The following is a 21,566-nucleotide window of genomic DNA, read 5'->3' on the forward strand; positions in this document are numbered from 1 at the left end:
TTACATTTTGCAAACAACTCCACGTAAAATTTATATATTGTAAATCTATTGGCATTCATTATTTTATATCTGTTAAAATGGTTTTAAGTAGATGCTAATCAATGGTTGCTTTCATGTGTTATTAACAAGAAAAAACTATGAGATTGTGTCATCTCAACCTTATATTTTGGACAATAATCCATCCAAACTTTGAACCACATGATGATAATCGATTATACATGATAAATTATTTCATATTAGCAAAATACGATTTTTGACATTTTTATTATGAAAACATGAATTTAAAAGTGGTCAAGAACGTGAAAAAAAAATAGTTGATAAAATCGTCTTTAAATCTATAGTATCATAACACAATCCAATGTAAACTTATTATCTTTAATTTATTGCTAATAAATTTAATTTTTATAGTACTTGTGTTTGATTTTTATAAGATAAAATCTGTTTTGGCGTTTTCGCAGGATATTTATGTTTTCGCATGAACCTATATATATATATATATATATATATATATATATATATATATATATATATATAGGTCCAAAATTACGCCGGTTCCATTTCCTGGTTTTCGGTTATTTCCGGGTCTAATACTTGAATCCGGTTCCAATTATTAATTTCCGGTTCCAACCGGTTTCATACCCACTATACCCAGTTTGATACCCGGAACCGGTTAACGTATACCGGTTCGGTTTTCGGTTCTTATAATTCGTCAATTCCGGGTTCCGGGTTTTCCGGGTCCGGGTAAACCGGTTCGGTTTTAGACCCACTTTCATCCCTAGTCGTGAGCAGAACTTCGATGTTTACTTCCTTTCCTTAGCTATCCTTCCGAAGTCTTCAAAGCTTTGCTAACTAGATTACAAAACGACAAGTTGAATCACGATTGACCGAAATCTCGAAAGGGAGAGAGAGAGAGAGAGAGAGAGAGAGAGAGAAATAGAAGAATTGGTGGAAAGAAATGAGGAGCGGTGACCCTCCTTTATAGGGAGGTTTTTTGCCTCACCGCGTCGCGCCCTACAAAGGTTCGTGTTGCGGCCATGACTTTTCTTTCGTGCACGCAATGTTAGATTGATGGTGTCATGTAGCTTCCACATCACAATATTGTCATGTCATTTATTTGTCATCGCAATATATAGTGACATAATTGAGAAAAAAAAAAGTGTCAAAATCAAAATCTTAATTTTGGTAAACATAATGACTTTATTGCAATTCAGAAAAAGTGGTTATCATGAGAACAAGTAGAATCGGTCATTTGGGTAATATTGCAACAAAACTATAAATATGGTGATATAATTGCAAAAAAAAATAAATAACAAAAAAACAAAAAACAAAAATTCGTAAATATAGTGAATTATTTGTAATTTGCCCAACATAATAACATCTCGGTTTTTATGCCATAGTTTGTAGCTTGTACAATAACCGATGATGACTTTCTTTTAAGTTTTAACCATACGAGTTTACATATAAAAACTAAAATGATAAAACTTTCAAACTCAAGAATTCTAATAAAAATAAAATAGAAAATGTTATGGTATGTTAAATATATAGTATGGGTATCTTCTATTTAGTGGGAAAGGATTTATATTTTCCTCTAATGATCTATATGTGATAAAAAAGAATGAATTAATTTAAAAGATCTCACATCACCTAGGTAAATAAATTATTAGATTTAGTTACGTTACTTATAAGGCTGGAGGGAATGGTGTCACAAGAACCGCACTCCCTTCTTTGACACGTAGGAGCCACATCATTTTTACCACACAAAGTGTGGTTCTTTACAACACAAAGTGTGGTTCTTTACCACACCGAAAGAGTGGAAACCATGGTAGAGAAAGAGAGAGGTGAGAGAAAGGAGAAGAGAGAGAAAGACACATGAATAAAGAGAGAAAAGAAGGAGGGTGCGGCAGTTTTTGGGAGAGGTGCGGCCAAACCGCACCCAAAACTGCATAGAGAGGACGGTGTTCCTACCTATGTGGCATTGAATGCGGCCTAAATCGCACTCCACTCCCTTAAGCCTAAGGAAGTAAAGGTTTGCAGCAGAGTCATTCTGTTGTTTATGTAACTAATTAATTTCTTACATTTTTATCTTTACACTTATTTCCATTATAATAAAATTCATGCATGCAATAAAGTCATTGCACTCTTCGAGTCCCTCTTGTTTTTTTATCAATATCATCTTTCATCCAACCGAGTCTTGCCAACGATAATAGTATACCCGAAGAAATACAACAGTCTTCCACGACCCAAGTATAATAAACCTACCATGAGAAATTAAATATCATCCTACATTTTAGTCCTACTATCCTCCTACCCACATTAAATTGTGACAAGTGGACTAAAATATTATATATTTCATTAAATGTGACAGATGTCAACATTTGATATGGTAGGAAGATAAGTAGGAATAAAAGGTAGGAGGATATTTAATTTCTCTAATCGGTTATGTATCATTGTAAGCCTAAATAGTAGGGTCTTTGTTATTTAGTTATTTATGCCTGAAGAAAGAGTTTAACTCAACTATCTTTATCCGTCTTATTGGGAAAATGTCATAATTTTTCTAGAAAACTCACATATTTAAAATATAAGATAAGATGTAACAATAAGGGATGGTTTAATGATTTAAGAATAAAATTCCAACTTCGTCGATAGACAATATTGCTTGCATTGAAATTTTACAATCCTATTGCGAAACCAAAATTCTGACATGTTCCAATCTTTCTTTATGGTTAAAGTTCTTTCACAATTTTATAACATTCTACAATGAGCACATCACAAAATAGATGATCATTTTTCTATTTGTCAAAACAATGACCAAAATGTTGAAATAGATATTCATTTTGGCATTTTTGTGATTATCCTTCAAGATAATCTCAAAGGAAGCTACACTGGTAATAAAGAAGATCACAAATAGATACCAAGAGTAAGAGCACGTGTTACATTTTTGATAAAAATATTGTATTTTCTCGTAGGTAGCCACCCCACCAACGCCAATTCTTGTGACTATTTCATTATTCAAGGATGAACATTTGTGCGTTAAATATTAATGACGATCTATATTAAGGGAAATCAGATGTAAAATCCTGAGATGTTTGTATAATTTATGATAAAACTATGATTATTTTTTATTTTATTTTAGAAAAGTGATGCAAATTTTAGAGTTTTATTGGAGATTTCTTATCCATATTATTATCTAGGCCAAGATGTGAACCCTCTCACTCCCAGTCAACTCGTTGTCGTATTATTTTTCTCTTATTTTTCTCTCACTGTTAAGAAATTGTCACATATCACTCTCTCAAAATAGGCTCCTTCACCACACCACCGTACACCAGACGGTGTGGTGTTCACCACACAACCACAGTCCAAAAGAGAGAAGAGAGAAGAAGACACAAAAAAGCTACTAGCGTAGGCTCCTTCACCATAATATCAACTCACCTCATTGTTGTGTACAGTGTCGATACTCCTCATAGCCTAAAGGGTGAATTTTGTTTGGGCTAATGTTAGTTTTTTTAATGGTTAAATCATGAACCCACTAACCTACTCCTAAATCTATACATTTATTTTCTAGCGAGACTTGAACCCCAACCTTTTGGTTGATAGCGTTTTTCCATCAACTCCTAATACCACTAATCTATAATAAGTCAGTTGGTTGGGCTAATGTTAGGGGCTGTTTGATGCACCTTCTGACTGGGTCCAATGCTTGGACTCGGTCATAAATCTTCAATCCGCGCGTTTGTTTTCCTGCTGAAGCCTTGGACTCGGTCCAAAATCCTGATTCGGTCTCCATTTTTGTTATGATTCGGTCCAAAGGAAAAACATGGCTGACTGGGTGGAATAAAGAAAAAGACATGCTTTTCCCTCTACCAGCAACGCTCCTTCACTTCTCCTTCGACGACACATATTGTTCCCTCCTTCATTCCTTTCCTACAATGGATGAAGGATACCTATTTTACCCTTCATAATTTTGTTTTATAACCATCAAAATCAAAACCTATCTCCCAGAAAACTACAATTGATCCTATTGATTTCTCCAATCGATTTCATCATCTCCAAGCCAAGGTATGCTATATTAAGATTTTGATCCATGTAATTAGCTTTTTTTTGTAAATTGTCTTCAATTGTATCAGTGCTCTTGCGATTCAGTTGTATCACTGATTGTTTATTTGAAGTTTTTACAAACAATATTTGCAATTGATTGAATTGAATGATGAGTTAGTTGGATGTACACACACTCATGTTTCATTGGTGCTGATATGGTTACATACATGTTTTTGGTTTTACGTATTGATTTTGCAACTGGTGGTATTGTGTTGTAGAATTTACAGCAGAATATAAACAAAATTGTGGAAACAAAGTATTTTTTCCCCCCTGATGATGACGTGATGCTGTTCTTGTGGTTGCCCTTGGTGTGATTTACTTTTTTTTTACCATTTTACCCCTGATGATGATTTGTAGCTTGTTTTGTGACTTCCCTTGGTTAGTTTTTTATATTTATCTCGACCTAACTTGTATTAAACCATATAACATGAACATAAAGAAGTAATTTCGCACTTGGTTAAATCGCAACTGATATTGTTTTTTCTTTTTGTCTTTATATGTTGTTTATACTCTTGCAACTGTTGAAGTTTTGAAACATATACCCAAATGTTCCTGGAATAATAATTTCCCCTTCAAATTATCTAAAAAAAAGCCACTGCTCTTTAATTAGTGTTAATTGTATTAGGTTTTGATTGTTCGGATATTAAATCATGAATGTTAAAATTCCTAAGATTCCATTAAGAAGGTTGTTGTATTAGCCTCTTTGTTTTTGTCTATTCTTATTTTGGATAAGACTTTTTGGTCCTTATTATGTGTTAGATAAAAAAAAGGTAATGTTATAAATTAAATGGTAAATTATAATGGAATTATTATGAAAAAAATATTGTTTGAGGGTAATATAGTCATTTTGCATAGTCAGTCAGATGTAAAATCAAACAATTAGTTTCATTCAGAAGTTAATCCAGTCAGAACTTCCAACCCAGTCAGCTTCTAACCTAGTCAGTTCTATCTCAGTCAACAACTATCAAACGACCCATTAGTTTAATAGGGAGTCAATAATATATAAACAAGTCTTTTTTTTATTATATTAACTAGTTTATAACCCGTGAGAACCACGGTTATAAAATTAATTAAACTTTTATATTAAAAATTTATAATTATTTTAAATAAGTCATTTTAAATAAATTATTAATTAAGAGATATATCAAAATTTTAAACTTATTATAACTTCAAATTTAAAATATAATTAGAAAATATAAATTTGAATTTTGAAATGAGTTGCCTAATATATCTACATGACAAATAGCATAATATAAATGAGAAGTTGTATTAGAGTAACACTTAGCAAAAAGATATTAAAACTATTCATTTATTAGAATAGAGATACATACCAGTTTTAATTTGAAAAGAATATGGACATATAAAAAGTTCAAATTTTGATGGATACGATTTAAAGAATTAATTTAAAAAAAATTGAAGATTTTTTGAAAAGTCGAAAACATGCGTTAATTACCAAGTGCGTGTACCTTTGTACAATAAACCTTATAATATGATATTTTCTTTTGGAGGAGGATAACTACATCTTGATTTTTAATAAAAAAAGTGTACGATTTAATACTAAAATTTAGAAGCATGCTTCTCTATTGATTGATTTTATTCTAAATTTAATCATTTTCAAAGAGTTTTAAATCAATGTTATTGGAAGTGTTTCTTTTCGACCCACTAACCTACCTTGATGCCCACTTATTAGATTGCAAAATAAAAAATATGAAATAAGTTTTGTTAAAAATTAGGGGTGTAACAACATTTGAAATTTTGAGAATTGTGATTGTCACTTTCAAATTGAAGTATTTTGATGGTACCCGTTAATTTTCAATTGTATAAAACTCAGAAGAGAAAAAACTAGAACATAGAAGCAGATTATTATAAATTTCATGAGTATCAGAATTATGACCAAAATTTGTTATAAACCATCTTTGTTTGAAAACTGTCACAAAACAATTTTCTGTCCCAAAACTGTCCAAAACTATCTCCAACGGTCATAAACTGTCACAAAAACGAGTATTTTAATAAGAGTCAAAACAAAGTCAAAAATCGAGTTCATTTTCAATAATTCGGATTTTTGATGCATTTTTAGCAGCTCGACCCCAGCTAGGGGCTCTTCCCCTTGGACCCCGCCAGGGGCTACCGCCCCTTGGACTCCCCTCCCAGGGCGCTTCCCTCCAGACCCCCGTTCATTCAGGGGGTTCGCCCCTAAATGAAAATCTACTTTGAATCTTGAATAAACTTAAACAACTGTGCACTCCGCACCTAATTTACTTGTTTAATATTCATAAATATTGATTTTCATCAATAAGACAACCCATTACACTTAAATACAATTAGTGAAACAATTCACCAACAAACCTCCCCGATTTAAGTGTAATCTTGATTAACCTAAAACAAAATATAACAAAAACAAACTGATGCATAAATGAAATGACATGACAATTGAATGTCACATTAGTATATTATTCATTCCAAATATTCGAATATCAGGGTGTCACTAAGGATTGAACCCTTTCTATTCATAGTGAATACATGAAGATAATACACACAACAATTTAAATTCACGTAAGTTCTAAATTGACATTATATTTTACTTGCTTGCGTCCTATCCTTCAATAAGCATATCAAATCCAAGTCCCAACTTCTTGAAGCATCTAAACTTCATGCTTATCTAGGTAGTCCTTTTATTCTTGCACCTGCAAATGCAATTTTTCAAAAGAACTATTAATAAATAAAATTTCAACCTCCTTTATTTACATTAGTAAACATATACCTTGGGATGATGGTAATAATGTGTTCCAATCTTCAAATATCAAGTTTTCCATATTAAATTCAACATCTAATATTGCATTAGATGAGACTTGGGTATCTTAATATAAAAGATTTTAGGTGGACTTTAAACCCATCCCTATAGCCTCCTTGTGCATAAGATTTCTTAGATGATCAGTTAAATTCAACCGAGTTCTTACAAACTCTATAGATATCACACCAGTCATGATGAGCTCGGGAATCATGTTATGTCTAACACCTAAAGGTCTAGACTTCCCATTGTACACTTGATTATAATCCTTAGCCAAGGTTGCGGAGCTATCACATCTGATAGAAATGGTAGATATCAGTTTGGGCCATAATGGAATTTCATACATAAAATTCCTTAGCCACTCATCTTCTTCACCAGCAGCAGACAATACAACAAACTCAGATTCCATGGTTGATTTAGTAATACAAGTTTGCTTCTTGGATGTCCAACAAAATGTACCTCCTCCAAGAAGAAACACCCAACTACTTGTAAAAGATTGATCCTCTAAGTTGTTAATCCAGCTGGCATCTGAATAACCTTCCAAAACAGAAGGATATCCACTATAAGTTAAGCCATAATCCATGGTCCCTTTCAAATACTTGAATACTCTACTTACAGCTTACCAATGATGTGAATTAGGATTACTAGTACACCTGCTAAGCCTTCCCACCACATATGTTATATCTGATGGGTTTTGCGCATTCTAACACTCCTAAGTGTACATGCAACCCTATATACCTTGGATCTATGTTTTCTCTATTATACATGCAATTATGAACTTTCCAAGGTATTACCCTATCTAGCATACAATACTTGATACTTGGGTAATCAAATGGATAGAATACATACCTTTGTTTGATGTAGCTTGTCTCCATGAAGCTTGAGTGCCTAGTGCCCCAAGTGTGACACCTCAAATGGTTCACACAACACCAAATGCACATGGAATGACTTGAGAGAAACGGAACACTCCTTGAAATCGTCTAGCCCTCATATTCACACATTAGTGCACGATTTCTTGAGCCATGGGATTCTTTTATATGGTGGCTATTAGGGTTACACCATGTAACTCATAACTTTACCCATTCCTTATGCTCCATGGATTTTAACCTCCATGGAGTATCCATGGGTCACCCCATGGACTTAGTCCAACATAAGGAATCTTGGATCACAAGCCCACATATATAAGAATGAATGATTTACACAATCAACCCATATATTTAATTAGTCTCCTTTTGATCATTTAATTAATTCCAAATTAATTCTTGATCAATACTAATTAAATAACCTTATTAATATATTAGAACTTATAATATATTAACCAACCTTAAGTGTTATTTCTCTCATTATAGTCTATCCAAATGCATGATGCCATGCAACCCAAATGGACCATGCCGGGTCGGGTCAAGTCTTACCAATTATAGTTATGGACTTAGACATTAGTCCAACAGTCTCCCACTTGGATAAGTCTAAAACTATTATTGCGTATGACTTCAGGAACTGATCAGCAATCGTAGCTCTCAAAAGCTTCTGTCGAACTCTGACCTTGTCGATGAACTCTGACCTTTGTCAATGACTTGTCCATTAGATAAGGGATCATATATTCCTCCATTCTAGATATCATATGGACTGAGACATGGATTATCAATCATTCTCTCTGTCCATTTGTTGTTTCCCGATTTCCGATTCATGATGACTGACTGATTGAACAAATCAAATCAGTCCTGGCTTGACCAAGCACTCACATGTATCATCTTTAAATCATCGAGGGGCCCACAGATATCGCTTTTATCCCGAAGGTAAAAGGAATGGATAAACTTCGACTCATATGGCTTGTTCTACTACTTGTTGAATCATACACAAAGGCACGTTTTATAACATCGAGTTACCGAATGCGTTTTCGTGCAATCAATGTACAACCAACTCATAGTAACAACTCATATCTCTAGGTTTGAAGAATATAAGATATTATCGTCTCATGATCACTCGTGATAAAATCCATGAAGTGATTCAAATGAGCGCGGGTTGAATCCAATACTCAGAACTTATGAGCACTCATGAGTGTTGTAGCACCACTTTGTCCACCAACTTGGACCTCTACAAACCAACTCATGACAGTCTTGATTCATATCTACTTCCAACATATGACCGACTGTGGATGGTTTGAATAACTTAATCATTCAGGAAGAGCGACTTAGTTATTCTGGAAGTCAAAACATGCAAAGTGAAACACAAGAATAAATGAATCAAATATGGTATCAAACCCTATGAATATAAATAAACACTTTTATGTATCACCATACTGATTACTCATTATTCATTGTTTCGGTTTTATCAACTTTATACTTGAATTAAAAACACTAGTTGTCCTATGCTCCAAGCATGTACACTATGTTTTTCTTAAACAATAGCTTTGCCATACACCAAGTATGCACTCTATGTTTGTCTATGATCCTTACTTTGTGAAATAAACCAATTGAACATAATTTCAATGATTCTAATTTCACACTCCCAAATCCTTATCGAAAAATGTGAGAATTTCAAATTCCTATCATTTATCGAAATCTGTTTAGATTTTAAACTTATATGCACTGACCCTCCTGTAATGAATATGTACAAAGTCACAAAGACTTGTCAACAGTCATTATAAGGTATTCCAATGGAGATCAACTCCATGGAAACTAAGTCTCATATTCAAAGTACATTGCTTTGGACATGCTTCTTGCATTAAGTTTTCTAATCTTACACAGATAACTTCCACCTATGGAGACAACTTCATATTCTCATTTTGACTATCACTTCTGAATAAGAGATGCCTCTTTTCAGAATATGTCAATATGGTCCTTCCAAAATTAGCATTATACTTCCAACTGTCCCTGAGCAACCAATCTTTGGTAAACCTCAGATTGTCCTCGACAATTGCTTAATCATTTTAGTCATATCCAATTCTAGACCTTTTCCCTTCTTAATGCCTCTGGGAATTTGGAAAAATTTATAAATGACAAATATTATAGCACATGCAATCGATCCTGTACCCAAAGCAAATGGTACACGATTCATGATGTCTCACATAAAGACATGATTCTAGACCAGTCTTTTGCTACAATATTTTTATTTGCCATGTTTTCAAAATTTGACTATGAAGAGGGATGTCGTAATCATAATCGAATTTTGAGAACGCAATATATAGAATTTCCTTAAGTTGAACCAATCCAACATGAAATTCATATATATATTCTTGACTAAAGATGATTAAGGTCTCAATCTAAGCCTTTAGAACTGAAATGAAGTATATCCTCTCCCTTAATTATAGCAAAACAACTTTTTCAATCCCTGCAGCCTCACGAATTGAAACTTTTGTTTTCTATAATTAACATTGCTAACTTGCAACACTAACAATAATTATCATGCTCCCACTAACATGATGATTATTAGCATAACACTTATGCTCCCACTAGCTTTGACATGTACTCAGAAATCAGCTGGACTTCTAGAAATCAATACTTTATTGACTTCCTTACCAAAGTTCAGATTTCTGGTACGAGATGCTTTGATAAAACTTTATCAAAATCATACACCTTTCCTTAGATAGCATGCGTGTGTGTCTAAACAATTTCAGAACTATGAAAAGGGATGCCGTAATCATAGTCTCAATTGTTTAGACCTTTTGCCATCTGCTTCAAATCTACTTGGTGGAAGTGTTTCCTCACCATCATTTTCATGAATCGGAGAGAAACCTTATGACCCTTAGATTTTATGGTGTATGTGTTCTTATCCATGTGAATCGTCAAAACCATAGTCACAAGACAAGGATAATGACAAATCTAAACTCATATGGACTGAACTTATGCAATCTTAACTTCTTGCCACCTGGCAGTACAGGGCCTGCCATTGCTTCCAAGTTGTTATGCAACCAATTGAGAACTTTCAGAACTCCTATGCAAAGCCAACTTTAACTGGAATGGGCACAGAATATGTCAACATGATAGGTTATAAACCTCAAGTTGTGTGCTAGTGAAGAACCTCAGGTTTTATTCTTGATTAGTTCTTGAAATTCTTTTTAGGATCTTTAAGACACCCACTACCCTCTTGACATATAAGACTATCTTGCCAAATATTCAAGAGATAGTGCAGATTCTTTATCAAGACAAACACTTCACACAATTGGCCTTAGTTGGTCTTTGTTTTATCCAAAACATCACAACTTACCAATTTCAAATGTACAAGAGTAGGACACTTTTACTCTTACATTTGACAAGTGTTTTAAACCTTTCTTTAAGATATGTCACTCAAGTTACAATCTTGGAGTATGACTCTAAGAATTGTTTTGGAACGAAGTATGACTCATCTTCCTGATCTAACCATTTCAACAATTCATGACTCCTCTTCTTAGTCATAAGAATGCACTAAGATGACCTTTAGAGGACTAATTGTGATATGATTTCTAAATCATTAAGATGACCACAAACATGATACTAAAGTACTCTCCCATCTTTTCAGATTTGAGAAACTTTTATCTTTCTGCCTAATTTGATTCTTCCCATTCGTTCTCATAACCATATTTACTAAACTTTAGTAAATCAAATAGTCTTAACGAGCTTTGTGGTGGACATGACCAGTGCACAAGAATGTGTACTCGATCCCTTTAGTCCTTCACTTGACTCACACATCCATGTGAACAAGTAATTAGTCTTGATTTTCCAATGCTTGAAAGTTCTCATTCATCATACTATTCAACTTGCATGATTCCAAGTTTCGGTCCAATTGAAACTTGGGCGATGAGGAACTTTCCTGATTTAGTAAATTTAGACACTACCACAAATGAAAGAATCAAATCCATTTTCCAATATTGCTGTCAGTGGAATCATATAAGCAACAATTTTCCACAAATGCCATTGTAAGGATACTTCAAATAAATAAAATTAAACAATTTTCTTTTATTTTAAAACTTTTCGGAAAAACTTATCCTTACAATCCACATGGAAAATTGTTTTTATCTATTCATTAGCAATATATCATAACTTCTTAAGCAACTGCTCAAAATTCTGATGCGATCGAAATCCACCTTCGCGATCAGAATCAGCATATACTTCCTTTAAGATTTCTATCTATTCTTTGATTCTTAAAACATCAACATGTGACCCAGTCACATCATGTAATGAGGATCTCAGAATAGAACTTAACAGAGTTAGATAATGGGCTCTACCTGATGTAGAGTCAAACATATTGACTTTAACATCCTTAGGTAAATTTGGCAGCTTTGCAATCAACGCCCCTTCCTTTGGCAAAATAAACATATGGACCCTTTGGTAATGGGACTATCTCAGACTTAACCTTTCTCTTTACCATTTGGTCAACCGGGTTGACTATGGCCAATCCCTTTCCATTGGGAAGATAATGCTTTTTCTGGATTTCCAGTGTCACCATTGTCACTGTCCATAAAGTTTTTGGGAAGTTGATCTTCTAATCAAATTTGCTTTACTATCGTTCCAAATCATTGCTGATTCAGCAGCACCAAGCAAATAGATATGATCATTAAGGTTCATGTCATAGTCTGTTTCATAGTAGTCCCAAAGGAACTCACTATGTGACTTAGAAAGTGATTGAACATCCAACTTTCTCAAGACTTTGACACCCAACTCTCCCAGCTTGTCAATATGTGACTTCATCTCTAAGATGTGATCACACATAGACCTTGCTTGCCATTAGGGCTTGAGTGACCTTGAACTTGTGGGTTAGGGAGAATAATTGGAGGAGGTGGAGGAAGTAAAGTTCCAAGAGATTTGGGAAGATCATAGATGTCTGAACTAGACATCTTTTGGGAGATATTCAAGATAGTTGATCTAAAGTCCTTAATATAACACCCAATATGAAATATTAAGGCTAGGATCCAACAACCTATTTATAACTGGAAGAGGGATGCCATAATCCGAGTTATAAAATAGTTGAAGGTAGGTAAATGACGATTTACCAATTTCCACCATGAAAAACGAAATAATGTAATTAGGTTTTTAATTGGATTTGAAACTCCTAGATCTTTTGAGATTCATTGAACTTTTCAATGGCATGTTTCAATCTCAAGTGTGCCCTTCAGGTTTTGTGACTGGGATGCCGAGGATCACAAAACAAGGTGTGAAGTAACCATGCAAATATACTTGGTACCCTTAATATTTACCCCTCAATCGATGTGCCGGTTAACCACACGAGCTCCACCGATACTATGATAAATATTAAGTTACCCTTTGCCTACTTTGTTAAATCCAGGTTAGTGTGCCGGTTAACCACGCACGCTCCACTAACGGTTTAAACAAAGTGCAAAGTGTAATTTCATGGATTAGCACCTTATTCACATTTTCCTAAGTAACTAAGATTGGGAATTTATAAAAAGTTTAGTTACTTAGTATTTATCATTAATACTTTTAATGAAGGGAGAATTATAGTCCTTGTCCTACCTGTTCGGCTAACGACCCTCCACCAGTCAAGGAAGCGGTGGGTGAGAGTGGACACCCATTAAACTGCCATTTTATAGGCAGTAACCTTATACCCCCCTTATAGACCGGCTTCGTGAATGAGGCCTACTAACGGTAAGACTGACTTGCTCTTATACATATATTTATTATTAACTTATAATACTATAAAGTATAAGGGTTGAATTTTAACTTTTAAAATTCTAAGGGCTAACTTGGAATTAAAGTATTCATGGGGAAAACTTTACAAATTCCAAAACTTGAGGGCAAGTTTTGAAAATATTCAAAACTAATTAATTCCATAACTTATGTGTTTAAAGTTGTTTTAATTAAAAAAAAAACTCTTCAAGTTCCATAACTTGAGGACAAGTTATGGAAGACTTTAAACTAATAAAAGAATGTAACTTTTCTTTATTTTTGTAACTTATGGAACTAATTAAGGTTACACATTTTATCATTTAATGAAGTGACTCTTGAACCTCCATAACTTGAGGACAAGTTATGGAGTCATAAAACCATTTAATGAGGACAAGACTCTTCATTTTTGTAACCATTGCCAACTTTTTATGAGTTTTATGAAACTTAAATGTGACTTTTCATATAACTTGAGGACAAGTTACAAAAACACATTTTAGAATCAACTCTTAGATTAAAATGGATTGAAAACACATAATCAATTAACTTTTCTATTAATCTAATAAACTCATATGAACAAAGATAATTCACATCAAATTTTTTTCCAAGTAATTAGCATAACTTTTAAACTAATACAATTCGATTTTTCAGATAATTTTGCAAGTATAACAAGAAAATAAGCCTTGGCTCTGATACCACTGATGAGTTTTGCGCATTCTAACACTCCTAAGTGTACATGCAACCCTATATACCTTGGATCTATGTTTTCTCTATTATACATGCAATTATGAACTTTCCAAGGTATTACCCTATCTAGCATACAATACTTGATACTTGGGTAATCAAATGGATAGAATACATACCTTTGTTTGATGTAGCTTGTCTCCATGAAGCTTGAGTGCCAAGTGCCCCAAGTGTGACACCTCAAATGGTTCACACAATACCAAATGCACATGGAATGACTTGAGAGAAATGGAACACTCCTTGAAATCGTCTAGCCCTCATATTCACACATTAGTGCACGATTTCTTGAGCCATGGGATTCTTTTATATGGTGGCTATTAGGGTTACACCATGTAACTCATAACTTTACCCATTCCTTATGCTCCATGGATTTTAACCTCCATGGAGTATCCATGGTTCACCCCATGGACTTAGTCCAACATAAGGAATCTTGGATCACAAGCCCACATATATAAGAATGAATGATTTACACAATCAACCCATATATTTAATTAGTCTCCTTTTGATCACTTAATTAATTCCAAATTAATTCTTGATCAATACTAATTAAATAACCTTATTAATATATTAGAACTTATAATATATTAACCAACCTTAAGTGTTATTTCTCTCATTATAGTCTATCCAAATGCATGATGCCATGCAACCCAAATGGACCATGCCGGGTCGGGTCAAGTCTTACCAATTGTAGTTATGGACTTAGACATTAGTCCAACAATATCAAGCCTAGTGCTCATCATGTCATACATTAGACAACCAATAACCCTTGAGTATTCAAGTTGGGACACTGGAGATCCTTTATTAGGTAGAAGCTTAAGATTAGGATCTATAGGAGTGCTAAAATGAGAACAAGTCTCAAAGATAAACTTTTTCAATATCTTCTCAATATAATGAGATTGATAAATTGAAATCCCATTGTTTCCTTGTTTGATTCTTATACCGAGAATCACTTATGCCTCCCCTAAGTCTTTCATCTCAAAACTAGATGATTAGAATTTCTTCGTTTTATCAACTTTTTCTTGATCAGTGTAACGTCCCAAAAACAATGACATAAAATTTACGTTTTTAGATTAATAAATCATTAATACATAGTATTTCCATAAAACCAAGGTAATAAAGAGTTAGCAAAACATCATCGAATCAGAGTAAATCACAGAATGCAGAAACATGTGGTGTGTGCTCTACAATTATCCCGATCTCTTCCATTTGAAAACCAAAGTACCTGAAACATAAAATGAAAACCGTAAGCACAAAGCTTAGTGAGTTGCCCAAGATACCTCATACTATACATAATAAATCACATACTGGTCCCCCGCCCGACCTCGAGCCTCACCCGGCATCAAGCCCCGCTCGGATTACAGATCTGTCAGTTACCAGGCCCCGCCTGTCATTGGGCCCCGCCCGATACACATATGATCATATATCCCTATAATCATATAAACATATAACCTTACTAACACATGTAATAATCACAAAGACTACAACGTACCATACAGTCATCGAGCCCCGCTCGGCATCGGGACTCGCCTGGTAAGCATAAAACAGATACTCATAACCAGTATACAATATACTCCTCAGGCCCTGCCTGGCATCGGGCCTTGCCCGGTAAGCATACCATTCCATAACGCACGCAAGAGTTACGCAGAAATCTAGCATTCTAACATAAAAACCATGGGTCGGCATTGGTGCCTTCGACCCGCTAAACCCAGTGAGGAGACTCACCTCGCAATGCTGAATCACACAGACGATCCCTGGCTGCTGGCTGACAGATCCCCTAACTGTCAACATCTGAAAATCCATACTTGGGGTAAAAATACCATTTTACCCCTATCCTAGCTTCGTCCAAGACTGAGGCCCAAACTCAAAAGATTCACAAAGGCCTACTAATGGCCCAATTTTCCAAATTGGGCCCAACCCCATATGGGCCTTATCATGAGCCCATAATTTCCTTAGTTACAATTCAGATTACCCCAAGTACCCCTTAGGACATACTTGGTCAAAGACAAAAGTCAAAAGTCAAGATCAACAATCCATGTTGACCCAACACGCCGTGTTTCACCATCAACTTTGAATCGTGAAAAACCAAGCCAACACGTCGTGTTCGCCTAAGACCCAACAACTTAATACATTAAGCTGCCTTTATCGAATCCAAGAGCTCCAAAGCTTATATCTCGACCAAAATGAGATCTAGAAGGGTAAAGTTTCCAACTTTACCCCTAGGAACCACCGAAATGGGTCCAAAACTCAAACCCTAAACTTAAAAGAGTGAGGGCTTAACCATTAAGCACTTAATCTTCAAAGACAAAAACCCCAAAATGCAGATTTGACACCCTAGGGCTGGAAGACCACGTAAAGTTGCCAACTTTACATTCATGCATGTCTAGGAGAAGCTCAAATTCTCAAGAAGGGCTTAATAAGGGACTTAATGCATTCATGAGGCCTAGAATCCTTTAAAGCTTGCACTTTTTGCCAAAGGAGTCCATGAAAACCGCAGATCTGAAAGAATAAGGCTTTGGGACGTCCTAATCCCAACATCCATCCAAACCATGGCTAAAACATAACAATTTAACCCAAAAGAGAGATCTAAGCATCTAGCAATCAAGATAAGAACTTGATACCTCAAACTCCTTGCAAAATGGGTAGTGGTTCTGGATCCAAGACTTCCTTCTCCAAGCTTAGAAACTTCAAGGTCTTCTAACTCCTTCACAATGCACAAAATGAACACCAAACTTTCTTCCCAGGCTCAAATGCTTGACAATGGAGGCTAGAACTCGTTTTAGGGTTTTGATAAAAATGGAGGCTGATAAGGAGGCCAACCAAATATACTTAAGGCCTATAAATAGGGTGAAACACCCTAAAAATTAGGGTTTCCTTCCCAACTGCCAACACGCCGTGTTGTGGCACCTCAACACGTCGTTTTGGTCCAGTTAATCTTCGCGATTCTTTCATCCTAGACACGCCGTGTTGGTTCCTCCAAAACGCCGTGTCCAACCCTAAAAGGGGCTTTACTCCCAACAATTCTCCTCAAGATTCCGGTTGTTACAACTCTCCCCCACTTAAATTAGATTTCGTCATCGAAATCATTCCTTACCATCCCCAGGCACGCCAGACAGCCTGAAGAACGCAACCACAACCCCGAACATACAACGGCCTTTTCAAGGCTACCGAACCCATCCTTAGCAGAACTCTCCCAATCCAATAATGAACGAATCCTTAATCCCTTATAGAAAATCATTTATACCTTACCGGAAACCCAAATTGTAAAGTTTCAAATTGGTCTGAGTCCCTGACAGACCGCCCATCCAGAATCACTATCATGCCAAAACCTCATTGAATTCCCAACCAAACAAAACGCTCCCAATCCTATATTATTTTGATGCTTCAATTGGGGACAAAATCACTGACCATTTACTGTTGTAGAACACTTATACTTGACAGAAGGCTCAGATAATCCTTCGAGTAGAAGACTCGTCCCTGCAACGGTTAGACTCAGACGAGAGCTGCGTAACAGGGTCAAATTATCTACTCTGAGATTATCTACACCAAACTGTAAGTCACATACGCATCCTCTGAATGATAATCGACTCCACACACGAGTCCTAAATCACTAAGACTGTCTTGTCTTCTCCCGATACCCCTTAACTTCTTTCCAAAAGCAGACGAGACCTCCCTGGTCCCAACTTGACTGTTACTAGCTAAAACACCGGATTTCCCGCCCGGTTGCTGATTCAAAAGACACACATAGTCTCCCCACGTGACTTCCGAATGAAGGCCTCATCTGGAAATAAATGCCCAAGCTATCATGCCACTTATGGCTCCAACCGATCATAACAGCCCGACAAACCTGACGCCACCAAATCAAATGCTAAAAGTGAATGTTACAAGACCAACTTTAGTCTTATATCACAACCGGCCTTCAACGACCTACCACTTCCTGGTTGCATGCATGTTGTGGTCTTCCCACAGCCTTACGAACTGACCCAACCTGGTCCAAACACTTGAATAAATCCTTGACCAATCATATAATGAAATCTATCTTAAAATCCAAAACACCATACTAGCCTTACCCCACATAGATCAAACCACACCAAAGCACAGGAGCCTGATATACCAATAAAATTGAAACCATTCATTACCCCTGAACCCTTCCATAGATGCCCTCGGAATAATGATACCTTATTTCAAAACCTACACAACAGAAAGCCTTACACATAGACACCGGCGATTCCCAACGCGAATTCCTACTAAGAACCAACTCGGTACCGAACTCATAATCCGAGACCCAAAGATCTACACTTGCAGTTCACCCAAAATCCTCAGATTCAAGACGCCCCTTCCTAGACTGGAAGGTAATAGGTTCCCAACCCAACACTGAGACTACCAGCCTCGCACCTGGTCCAACCACCAACTTCTCAGGAGTCCAAATAACAAGGCTACCCAACCTATAAACCCCTCTGCGTCACATACTAACTACACACTCAATCCTACAACTCAAGATTCAAAACCTTGACCCAACGGTCCTTACCAGGTCCCACCTGTATTACCATAATCGCACGGGCCTCGCCCACGGGTCCCACTCAACTATACCACGGAGCGGCCTTGCCCACGGGTACCACCCATCAGGAGCTACACAGGCCTGACTCCGCCTTGGACCCCAATGATCCTCAACCTAAGACAGAGTGATAATCCTTGACAATCTTGACCGAAATGCCCAAGGCACGAACTGATGAATGCTACGATCCCATCGCAGCCTTACAACACTCTTAACCAACCATGGTTACCATCCATGACCTTACCACACCCAAACCATCACAACCCCACGCATCCTGAGCCAAAACCTGTATCCAACTGAATCCAATCAGGCGTTCGGGTCATGCTTCGAACCTCAAGGCCTTCATCAGACAAGAACATGCAACAAGGCTCTAACACAACCCTTGACCTGGATCCATCTACAAGCCTGCTATGCATAACAAATAAGGCGCCGACCAGCCATTGGAAGTTTCCTGGACTTCCAATTTACACAATTTTATTCTAGACAACCACTTGTGTCGCTTATCTCTTGACTGGGATGTGGAACTCCCCCTAGTTCCACACCTGATTCTGATCCCAAAGATTCTGATCGATTCTCCCCCACTTGGATTCAACGAAGCTCTCTTATCCCATAAATCTGATGGATTTCCCAACCCATCAAACCTCGTATAACAAGAACCGCTTATGACCTGCGCTTACCAACCCTAGCGTTCCATTACTAGCCAATCTCAATGATCGCCCAACTCCTGAAACCCAGAAGAATACTCCCCTAACACATCCAATGAACAAAAAACTCATGCAACTGACACCACTATCTTCCTGCTACCGCTCATCTCCTAGCAACGGTAGTGTTTGAACCCCAAAAGTTCTTCCATAGACGACCGCCAATCATACCAGAACATATGATAAAACCATTGAACCCTAACTCCACTGGAGAACTAACCCGCTACCCCGACCAAAGATCCTCCAAGCAACACCCCTGAATTGATCCTGACAAAGTCTCGGATCAACATCCGAACACGCTGAAACCCACTCAACAAGATAAGACCCACTACTGATTTATTGAATACTTTCGGCATGCAGAATGGCATATCACAATCCTTGATAACCCAGACAAAAGCAGAGAACCCACCCTAGATATAACTTACACAAACCTAAGAAAAATTCCAATGCAATACAAATTCCTGATAACAACCCAGAAGAAAACAGAAGATACATACCCACAGGCATCTGAGGAAATCCTGACCTCCTCCTCCTGAGTTACCCCGACCATACTGACAACATGGTACTGAGCTCCCCTCCAATCCCAAATGACAAGAACTAACAATAGGATCCTCCTTCCTAAAGGATTCTAGGGATCCACATAGGGGTGCAAACGAGCCAAGCTACTCGTGAGCTACTCGGGATCGGCTTGTCAAAAGCTCGACTCGAAACCGATTTTAAACGAGCCCGAGCCGAGCTCGAGCTTAATATTAAGCTCGTTTATTAAATGAGCTCGAGCTCAAGCTTATGTCACTAAGCTCGGTTAGGCTCGCGAGCCTAAACGAGCCTTTATATAATATAATTTATTATTATTTTCATATATTAAAATAAAAACATATTTGGGAAATTAGGGATTTAGGTATTATTGAACGAGCTTCTTAACGAGCTCGATCCGAGCTTAGGCTTATTTAGGCACATCAGACGAAAAACGAGCCGAGCCCGAGCCCGAGCCGAGCTTGTATAATTCTTTACGAGCTCGAGCCGAGCTCAGTACAAGAAAGCTCGAATCGAGCCGAGCTCGAGCTCGAGCCTCGTATAACTTAAACGAGCCGAGCCGAGCCTGACTAGGCTCGGGCTCGGCTCGGCTCGTTTGCACCCCTAGATCCACAGGCCTTGGGCTCCATATGAGTCCCCAATTGCCTTACCACAATCCCAGCCCAAAAGGCCCCAAGATGACTATCAAAGAACTCTAAAACCCCTTCCTTGGATGAACCCAAGACCACCGAGGTCCATTCCAAAACACCGCGAGTAATCCCCGATGAGATGAACTCCCGCGACCGCGCATCGATCGAATCAGTACCTGCTCCTGAGCCGGAACCAGAATCTGAACCCTACTCCCGAGTGCTCAACACCATACCGAAACAACATGAAAAAGATCTGAATATACCCAAGAATCCTCATCCCACAGGCTTCCTAGATTCTCCAAGACTCTCCTTGATTCGAGTATGGATCATGTGCTTTCAGTAGTACATGCCCAATACTACCTTCCACACCTATCCATACTTTCCTCAAGAATCCTCCTGAATCCTCTAAGTTACCTTCTCAAATCCATACACCAACCCTTGCTACCCTGCGCAACAAAACCCACTGAAGCAACCCCTAGGCTTTCCTAGGTTCCTGACCTCACCCTGCCATCAACTGCTAAAGAACTCCTCATAATGCCAGTCACCCACCTCATGAATACAACCACATGCAACAAAGCTTAGATAATCCTTCGAGTAATAGACTCATACCTACAACGGTTGGACTCAGACAAGAGATGCGCAATAGGGTCAAATCCATCACTCTGAGATTATTCAACCTTTGTCACATGTGACTTGACATGTTCACTTAGTAGCTAACTCCCATCACTTAAGGGTTCCACAAAGCATAAAACAAGCAACATTCGTGCAGTACACTCCAATCCCGCATACTACATCTCATATAAGGAGCTCCCACTTCCGCTACTGACTGCCTACGCATCCAAATCAAACCCAATCCAGCATCCCATGCTTCCTAGACTACCAGGCATCACATATCAGGCCAACCTATCACTGGCTAATCAGATCTAG

Source organism: Lactuca virosa, chromosome 9 (assembly GCF_052849685.1).
Source record: "Lactuca virosa cultivar CGN04683 chromosome 9, Lactuca_virosa_CGN04683_v6, whole genome shotgun sequence".
NCBI lineage: Eukaryota > Viridiplantae > Streptophyta > Magnoliopsida > Asterales > Asteraceae > Lactuca > Lactuca virosa.